Below are 10,136 nucleotides of genomic sequence, written 5' to 3'. Positions count from 1 at the left end.
GTGAATCTAGACATGAGCCCTAGAAAAATCCTAGCATTTTTTTTCATTTTAAAATATTTGTTCTAAATAGTTATACATGACAGTAGACTAAATTTTGACATATAATACATAATGGAGTATAATTTCTTGTTCTTCTGGTTGTGCATGCTGTAGGATTTCACTGGCCGTGTAATCCTATATGCACATAGGATCATATCTGATTAATTCTATTATCCTTCTTACCCCCACATTCCCACCCCTCCCTTTACTCCCCTCTGTCTAATCCAAAATACCTCTATTCTTCCCTAGCACCCCCATCATGAATTAGCATCCACATATCACAGAAAATTTGGGGCCTTAGTTTCTTTGGAATTGGTTTATTTCACTTAGCATATTTTCTAGTTCCATCCATTTACTGGAAAATGCCATAATCTGATTCTTCCTTAAGGTGGAGTAACATTATATTGTTACATTTTCTTAATCATTCATCTGTTTAAGGACATCTAGGTTGGTTCCACAGTTTAGCTATTATGAATTGAGCTGCTAGATACATTGATGTGTACAGTTTAGGAGTATGTGATCTGGATCATAGCATCTTTAGGCACCTGTTCTTTAAAACAAATTTCTATATTTGACTTTTTACTCACAAATGCCTGAGCACTGTATTATGATATTTATTTACATATACTCATAAGCTCTAGGCTACTCAATGGTTCAAACAAGATCATACTCTTTTCTTGTATTATCTAGAACTTACTCTAGTGCCATGCATTATGCTCAAAAAATATCAATCTAATGGTTGAATGAACAAAATGCATATGAGAAGTTGGTTTTTGTACTACTTTGTACCTTGCATCTCAATTAAATATGCATTAAATATTGACTTATTGTGGTTTGAACTTATTGTCATGGTAAAAGGTGAGCTAGTATCTTTCCCAGACTGATAGTTTATTCTGGGTAAATATTGTTTCTATGTTACCACTTCACATCACTTCTCTTAGTGAGCCCTGAGTTTTCTGATTTTAAATTACAGCATTATCACATACTTTTCTCTGTACTCATAAAATTTCTGTTTGATACTAGTTCTTTTGGATCTCCCAAGAACAATTTTGTCCTGTTTGGGTTTATGTTCAGGAGGGATCAGATAATAACTTTACCAACTACATTTCTGTGAGGTCTTTAAATTTGACCACAAATTTAAAATAAACAATGAATAAGGGGCTGGGGTTGTGGTTCAGCCATAGAGTGCTTGCCTATCACATGTGAGCTGGTGGGTTCCATCCTCAGCACCACATAAAAATAAATAATTAAAATAAAGGTATTGTGTCCAACTACAACTAAAAAAAATGAAAAAAAAAGAGAATGAATAAAATTCTAAGTGGCACTTCTACTGGCTTTTTTAAAGGCATTTGACCACAAAAAGAATATTTATAATGCAGAAGAGCTGACTCACAACAAGTTCTACCACAACCTTGTATGTCATCATTGTTCTATTTTAATAGTGTAAGAATTGGGAAAAGAATTTCCTTACCACTATTGAATTCCTAACTTCAATCTGAAAAATAAATTACGTATTCACAATAAATAAAAATTCACTAGGGAAAATTAAGGAAGCGCGGTTTTGTGCTAGAAAAGTTTCAACTAAACACCTTTTATTATTATATGTTTTATCATTATTGCTATTGGAAATAGCTCATTTAACTATTACCCAACTTCTACTTCTTCTAAAATATTTTTCTTCAGATTTTTATTGCCTTTATTAGTTTGGTCTTCTTTGGTGACCCTAGAGTATCAGGATTAAAAGGCTGCAAATTTAGCCTAGAATATTAGTTGAAGGAATGGAAATCATTTACCTGGGAAAAGAATAAGATTAAGAAAATTAATAAGGGGCTAGGGAAGTAGATCAGTGGTAGAGCATTTTTGTAGTATGCACAGGGCCCTGGGTTCCATCTGCAGCACTGGAAAAAAAGGAATAAAAAAATAAAGTAAAAATTTAAAAGTTAATAGGATTAAAACAAAGTGAGAGTTAAACAGTTAAGCACTTACTTTAAATTGTAGACACATATAAGTAACATATAGATTTACCTGGGTCTTTATAACATATGTACTTATTTCCAGATTGCTTGAATATGACTGTCCATTGAGGTAGGCATTCAGGTGAGTCCACACCTGCCTTTCTCTCCTAACTAGGAAACTAGACTCATAATGTGACTAAGACTAAAGATATAGATAATTTTGAACACTTTGCTGTCAGTACTATTTAGAAGATAAATTATTTCTTTTATCAACTTTAAATTATACAGTGTGTGTAGGCATCCACTGAATTTCAATCTCACTTGTAGCTGAGAAACAAATAGTGAAATTTCCACAAGGATTCCAGTTTCCTTCACTTCTTAGAATTACCATTCATTCTTAAACTTCATATGAAGGTCATGTCATTTATATTTTTAAATATCCAACTGCTCCACATAGTGTGTATATATATTTGGGTTTGATTATACAAATTGTGGTAAGTTTCATTTGAATTCCTGTATTTGCAGTAGAAGGTGGTCTTAGTTATATAATCAGAGTTTTCATGTCACAATTGCTAGAGAAAAAATCTAGAATCAGATAACACAGATTACTTTTTAATAATTAAAAGAGAAAGTCTCCCTTTTTAGTATTTGTGATACAGTGGTAATTTATTTTTAGATAAATTAAATTCACATATAAGTCATACTGAATAGCATTCACTTATTTCTTTTTATATGCTTGCCTGATGGTAGAAGTAATAAAAACAGAAATATTCAAACAATGAAGTTACCAGCCTGAAAATTACAAAAGAATTCCATGTGAAGATTGAATTCTTGAAGTCTTGTACCCCTAAGGCAGCAGAGAATAGGGGAGGCTGAAAGTCAGTGGGCCCTGACTTTAGTTACCACTATGTATAAGTTACATATTGTATGGTTTAAAAATCTCTGGAGCAGCACTTTCTTCCCCTATGATATGAAGCTTTTGAGTCAGATGATCTTTAAGGTCACTTTTAAGCTTTATGAATATATGGATTAAAAATTTTAAATACAAAGCCCAGGAAAGATAAAATGACAATACCTAAAAGTAAGTAGAAATATTAAAGAGAGTAGAGCTTCAAATCATTTCCAACCACGTGTCTCTAATGATGATTACTGATGTGATTATTATCTGTTATTTGAATGGGAGAGTCTGGATGAACATTTGACTTTTGGGCACTCCAACTATGAAAGTGAGGGTCATAAGATCACTGATGGGAATTACACTGTCAAACTGGCATGTTCAAGAGCCAAGAACTGAAAAGACACCTAAAAAAAAAAAAAAAAGCAGGTGGGTCTTATATCAGCAGGATTACAATGTACCTCTTTGAATGTTTCAACATATCCAAAGCATGAATGGGTTGAAAAATAGTGGAATTTATCAATCTCAGAAGAATAGAAAAATGAGAGTTTGTTCCAGAATGGGGGCAGAACCCATGCAAGTATAGTCCAGTGGGAAGTGAGGCTGAGTGCTTTTGGTATTTCCATGTCAATAACAATACCATTGTGAGATGAATACATCACAGTATCTTAACTGAGGCTATTAGACTTTTCATTCATCCAACTCCCCTTGTTCTGGCTTCCTGCTTACCAAGCTACCTTCTTATCATAATCTCGCATTTCATGCATGTCTGCCTACTGGGGGAAAGTGAACTTCAGCTATGTACTTTGAATATTTTCTGTCCTATCACACTGATTTCTTATGGAAAATTAAAATAGGTTTCTGATTATGAATTGGCTTCCCATAAGCCTGATCACAGGGAGATCATGCCAGTGTGACTATTCTAGTCCATAAAGGTATTATTTTTTATTATAAATTAATAAATAAATACCCTGATCTCATAGCCATTTTGTTAACATAAAACCATACTCAGGACATGAAAAGTCAAGGATGCCAAGAAATGCCTGTTCTTCAAAGCAGAGGGTTGAGGTGGTTAAGGCACTACCTCGTGAGGTCTTACCTTGACCCATCTGGCTTGTCTTCAAATGACATTGTGTTCCTCAACCTCTTTCAAAATATGGAGAGAAATTCGACCAAGTGAATCTTCTTTTGTAGGTTGTAGACAGTTAATTTGGGAGTAGATGAATATCCAAATATGAAAGTACCTTAAATATCTTTCCATTGTACTGACCCAGCATGTATAAGGTCTTCAAGAAGAATTGCTAAACAATGAATATTTAACTTCTGGTTCTTTCTCATTCCCCACAAATATGGAAGATTCAAAAAAAACAAAGACTTGATGTCCAGTACTTAGTACACTGCCTTAAAAAAAAGATGCCACTAAATACATGTTAAATAAATGGGCTTATTCATACTTACTATCACCTCAATCATTCATCATTGTAATTTTAAGCAGGTAACCACAATTTATATTCTATTAAAAAGATCAGGGATATTTCAGCTTGAGAAAATTTCTTCCCATTTTACTTTTTTCATTTTTTTAATTTATTTTTTTTATTATTGGTTGTTCAAAACATTACAAAGCTCTTGACATATCATATTTCATACATTTGATTCAAGTGGGTTATGAACTCTCATTTTTACCCCTTATACAGATTGCAGAATCACATTGGATACACATCCACATTTTTACATATTGCCATATTAGTGACTGTTGTATTCCGCTACTTTTCCTATCCTCTACTATCCCCTTTCCCCTCCCCTCCCATCTTCTCTGTCTACCCCATCTACTGTAATTCATTTCTCTCCCTTGTTTTTTTCCCCTTTCCCCTCACATCCTCTTATATGTAATTTTGTATAACAATGAGGATCTCCTTCCATTTCCATGCAATTTCCCTTTTCTCTCCCTTTCCCTCCCACCTCTCGTCCCTGTTTAATGTTAATCTTTTTCTCATGCTCTTCGTCCCTGCTCTGTTCTTGTTTGCTCTCCTTATATCAAAGAAGACAAAAATAATGATCTAACCATTTGCTTTATCATAGCTTCAGGACATACTTCATTACTCAACTATTTAACTTTACACCTTAAATTTCTCCATCTCTGCGTCTTGTCTCCTCTGATTTATATGCTCAAGTATCTTCCAAATTCGCAATGTAATTCCTTGCATTATTAGTCTTTCTCTCTCTTCCAAACAAACTTTAGTTTCTCAAACACAGCCACTCCCCAGTCTGGAGTGCTGACCTTATTCACCCTACACTCTCCTTTTTACTTACTGTTTTGATAAAAGGCCTGAGTTCATCTTCGCCCTTTCATTTCCACTGAAGTCAGACCTACATTTCTATTAGCTTCCTGGAAATCAGATGATACCATGCAGACAACTCCTGTACAATTAACTTGTCTATAACAGATAGAAGAACTTTTTGGTTTTTAATCTTCTGTTTGTTACATTTTCCACTTTAGTAAAGAATGACAACATTTTATCATTTGCTTGGTTTAGAAAACTTGAATATTCCTCCTCCCTAAAGCACCTTGATGTCAAGCATAGCCACTGTTACATATACCATGGTATTAAAAAGCATTTCTTCAATCTGTCTTCAAAGAATTGAACTGAGCAGGTGAACTTTCTTTAGAATTCCATTTTAATTATCTATTGAATATTTACTTTTACCCCTTTACTAGTTTTTTTTTAAAGTTTTCATTGTCTATATAAATGAATTTGGCAATTTACAGTGTAATACTTCACATAAAATCTTGGTATCTCACCACCATGTAGATCTATTACCTATACATCATGTTTTATGAAACGGTTATCATATATATTTTAATTACTTACATTATAAACTCCAAAGCACAATGGTTACATTTTAACACTAAAGTCATAAACAAATTAAAGAAATTAGGAGGAAAATATAGTGCTTTACATTTACCCAGGTGTTCATCATTTGAATGTTCTTAATTCCTTCCTAAAGATCTGAATTTCCATTTTTCTGTACTTAATTTCATCTTTAAAATCTTCCTATGCTATTCCACATAGGACATATCTTCACTTCCCCTCTATTCTAAAAGAATGTTTTCACTGAATACAGAATTCTGAATTATGGCTCTTTTCCTCTTAGTACTTTAAAAGCATGATTTCAGTGCCTGCTGTCTCCACTGTTCTTGATACAGTATGCCAGAGAAATGTCTTTAGGTTCACATTTTAGTTGCTTGTCTGTAATGTCCTTTGATTTGATTTTCCTCATATTTATCCTACTCAAATTTGTAATTTTATACCTTTCCTCAGATTTGGGGTAATTTTAGCCATTATTTCTGCAAATATTTTATCTGATCCAATCTCTCTTTTCTCTCATTTTATGAGTATAATTACATAGATATTAGACCTTTTGATATTGATTCCCAAGATTCTGGGCATTTTCTATTTTAATTCTTTCTATTCTTCAGATTGAATACGTTGTTCTCTCTTCATGTGTACTGATTCATCTCTCTGTCACCTTCAATCTGCTATTGAGCATATCCAGTGATAATTTTTAGTACTAGAATTCTGATTTTGTTCTTTTTTATACTTTTTACCTCTTTGTAAAAATATGCTATCTTTTCGCTCATTAAGAGTATGAGTGTGTTTGTGTTTGTTTGTGTGTGTTCATCCCCATGCTTTAATATGATATACGATGCTTTAAAATCCTATTAGTTCGAAAATATGTTAACACATGGTTGATTGTTTTTCACTTGAGAGTATTCAAGTTTTCTTGACTCCTAATATATGGATTTATTATGAGCTGTACCTGAACATCATCATTTTTACGTTGTGACAACAGGATTCTGTTATCTTTCTCTGAAGAGTGTTTGCTTTTTATTTTTTTTATCTGTTAGTTTTAGTAAGCATTGAATTTGGTTGAATTCAAACTACAAAACAAACTCTTAAAGGGTTGTTGAAATCACCATTTGATTCTTTAATTTTTGTTTGGAATCTTTCATATGTGTGTGTGGTTCAGGGGACATCCAGAGATTTAGGAAGATTCATAAAGACAATTTGAGTTTCTTCCTCTCTATCTTCTTTGCTGCATTTGTGCTTACTTCCCAATACTTGTTGTTGCCCTGAACTTTGTGCTCTTGTTCTTCTGTCCAGGAGACTATGGGGTTTAATTAGAACTATACACACTACAAGCAGTATGCTATTTCCTCTAGTTGTTAACTCCTCTCCACTTCCTGCCTGTACTCCACTTCCTGCCTATGCTCCACTTCTTGCCTGTGCTCCTCTACCTTTCATTCTGCATTTCACTTAGATATAAGGTAGGTCATTATGTGCAGGAACATTAGTCTGACACTAGCTTACTTGATCATATAAGAAACTGGAATGTGTTTTCATTAATTGAATGTATTAAATACAGATGTCCTATTTTTTGCAGTACGTACTCATTACTTCAATAATCTAGTCTCTGCTGTCACTTTCTGGGTAAAACTCTTCTTTTTTATGTATTTATTTAGGCATCTTCCTTCTCCTCCTGAAAAGAACTGACCAGGATGTATTTAGTTGAGTATATTTGTTTACAGATCTGATTATGCTACTTCTTAAAGAGAATGGCTTGACATAGATATGCTTTTCCTCACTAGAGTTCAACAGCTCTCCCTTTCTCAAAGAATAAAGTTCCAGATTGTGGTGTCATGAAAGGACATGATCTTGGGAGGCAGATAAATCTGAGTTTGATCTCAAGATATGTCATGGACCACCTTTATAGCCTTAGTCAAGATGTTTATGGATACTAGGTTTGTCACTTATTAAATAGGGAGAATAATATTTGTCTCAAAGAATAATTGGGGGAATTGATAAGTAAGTTACAAATGAAGTAGCTCTCCAGTACCTGGTAATTAATTAGTTAGTGCTCAATAACTGGTTATTATTTTAAAATATAAAATCAAAATCTTTTCCTCCCTTATTCAAGATCTTCCTGGATCTGGTTTCAAATTAATTTCTCATCTATTCTCATGTTTTTCCTATTCATCCACACTATTCAAGTCACTCAGTTTCATAAAAAAATATGTCTCATATTTTCCCAGTATGAAGGTGTTGTTTAAGCCATTCTCTCCTTCTCTCATTTCTGCTTGATGAATTTCTAAGTATCCCTCAAGGACGTCTTAAATATCATATCTGCACTGAATCTTTCCAAGACCTTCTAGCCATATAAGTCTCTTTAGCATAATTTGACCTAATCAGGTTCTAGTCCATATTATATTACTTCATAGGCTTATGTTAACTTACTTATTTGCTGAATTATCAACTTCTTCAGTAAAAGTAATCATTCATACCCAAGATTCATACCCAAGATATTTGCTACATTGAAAGAATAGGATATATACTATAAAAATCATAACTGGATTTATGAGTCTAAAACATTTGTGTGGTCATACAGATAGTTACTATGATAGCACTATACAATTCAATTATCATAAATTAGAAGATTGATTAGAAGTGGCATACTAATAAAAATGGATTTGACAAAAGATTGATTTTTGGCACATTTACAATTATCTGTGGATGATTTAAATAATAAGTTGAATCAGACATCCAGCTGGTGGAATTCTGAGAGATACTAAGGCATGCATAAGGAACAGTTAAAGACAACTTCACAGTGTAGGAGGCAGAGGGTGAAATATATTTCTAAGAGTTGCACAGTTGAATACAAAAGTGGTATTTTATTAAAATAATGAATGTAGTGAATAATAGAGCACAATTCTGTGCAAATTTATATCAGCAATAGCATCAATTTTAAAATTACTAATTTCTCCCTAATTTTTATTTAAAGGTTCTGGTACTAAGGTCATTAATATCTTATTTTAGATTGTTTAAGTAAAGAACATATTCTTTTTTAAAAATGTCCTATAAATTCCTCTCTCATGACCATATTTATATACTTAGAGATTTATGCCTATATATTTTGCTTTATTAGGTTGTTTTTCAATAAAAGAGACAAGGCATTAAATCCAAAATCCTTTTAGTAATGTATCTAAATCTAGAAAAGAAATATATATATATATATATATCCAAAAGACAAATATATTCATCAGGAAAAATGTGGTGGCTATAAAGAACAAATTCATAAATTATTTTAATGCCTTGGTGGATAGGGAAAAGAAACCATTAATGGAAACCATATTTTGAGACAGTGGCATGTAGACTCACTAAATATAGCAACAGAGATAAAAGTGGTTCATGTGTTACCTTCATAAACCACTTCTTTTATATAGTGTGCCTTGATATAGTTGATATCTTAATCATGTTCTAGACCAGGTATTTCTATGAAAATGAATTTTTGAAACAAAATACTGGTTTATTTTCAATGAATTTAATAGAAAGACAAACTATCTAAGTTCTTTTTACAAAATTTTTCTTTTAAAAAAGAAAAACTATTCTCCTAAAAGTTTCTGGAAAGGTTTTCACTTTAATCATCACATTTAAGAAAGAGAATTACATAACATAATTAGAACATGTCATGAAAACCAAATTATTTTCAATTTTGATTCATTATTGGAGAATCAAAGAGACATACTTGTGCACAAAGGAAAACACACACTTGAACAGTGCACACCCACATTGCCTGAGTTTTGCAAGGATCCTCAGCCTGAGCCATGTTAGCATTATAATTCCATTTCTATTAAAAAGGAAGAGGGAGTTTTCTACCAATATTTTTTTTCTTCTTTAGATGTAGGTAAATAAATGTTGATATTTAAAGATTGTGGGTAAAGAAATGGTTTTAACTACTTCTGAAAAATAATTGCTGCAAATGAGGTATCATATTCTTAAAGCTTCAAGTATCATTGTCATAAAACTGTGAAATAATTTTAACAGATGTTTTCTAAATAAACTTTGATAGATTCGAAAATCATTCAGTTCTTCCAAATAGTAATTGCACTTCAATTGCGGAGGGAAAAATCCAAAATTCTTAAAGTAAGTAATTGTATGCTGAAACTGGAATGCATCTATGTTTGGCAAATCCTGTCCTTTTACTGAGGCCAGTTCTCGAAAAAGTGCTACTGCTTTGGTGATGAAAGCATTGGAGGTTCTAAGATGGCAAACGAAAATCTGACAAATGGCCTGGCTAGGGAAACAGTCTGTACCGGCACTTTTTCTGCATTGAATTGTACCTTCCAAACTTACAGTGTGAAAAATAATTGGTATGGAAAATGTGTAATGATTGTCAGTGTTACATATTCT

Source organism: Ictidomys tridecemlineatus (genome assembly GCF_052094955.1).
Source record: "Ictidomys tridecemlineatus isolate mIctTri1 chromosome 12 unlocalized genomic scaffold, mIctTri1.hap1 SUPER_12_unloc_4, whole genome shotgun sequence".
NCBI classification, from domain to species: domain Eukaryota; kingdom Metazoa; phylum Chordata; class Mammalia; order Rodentia; family Sciuridae; genus Ictidomys; species Ictidomys tridecemlineatus.
The sequence above is the reverse complement of the archived record's forward strand: the minus strand, read 5'-3'. Positions refer to the sequence as shown.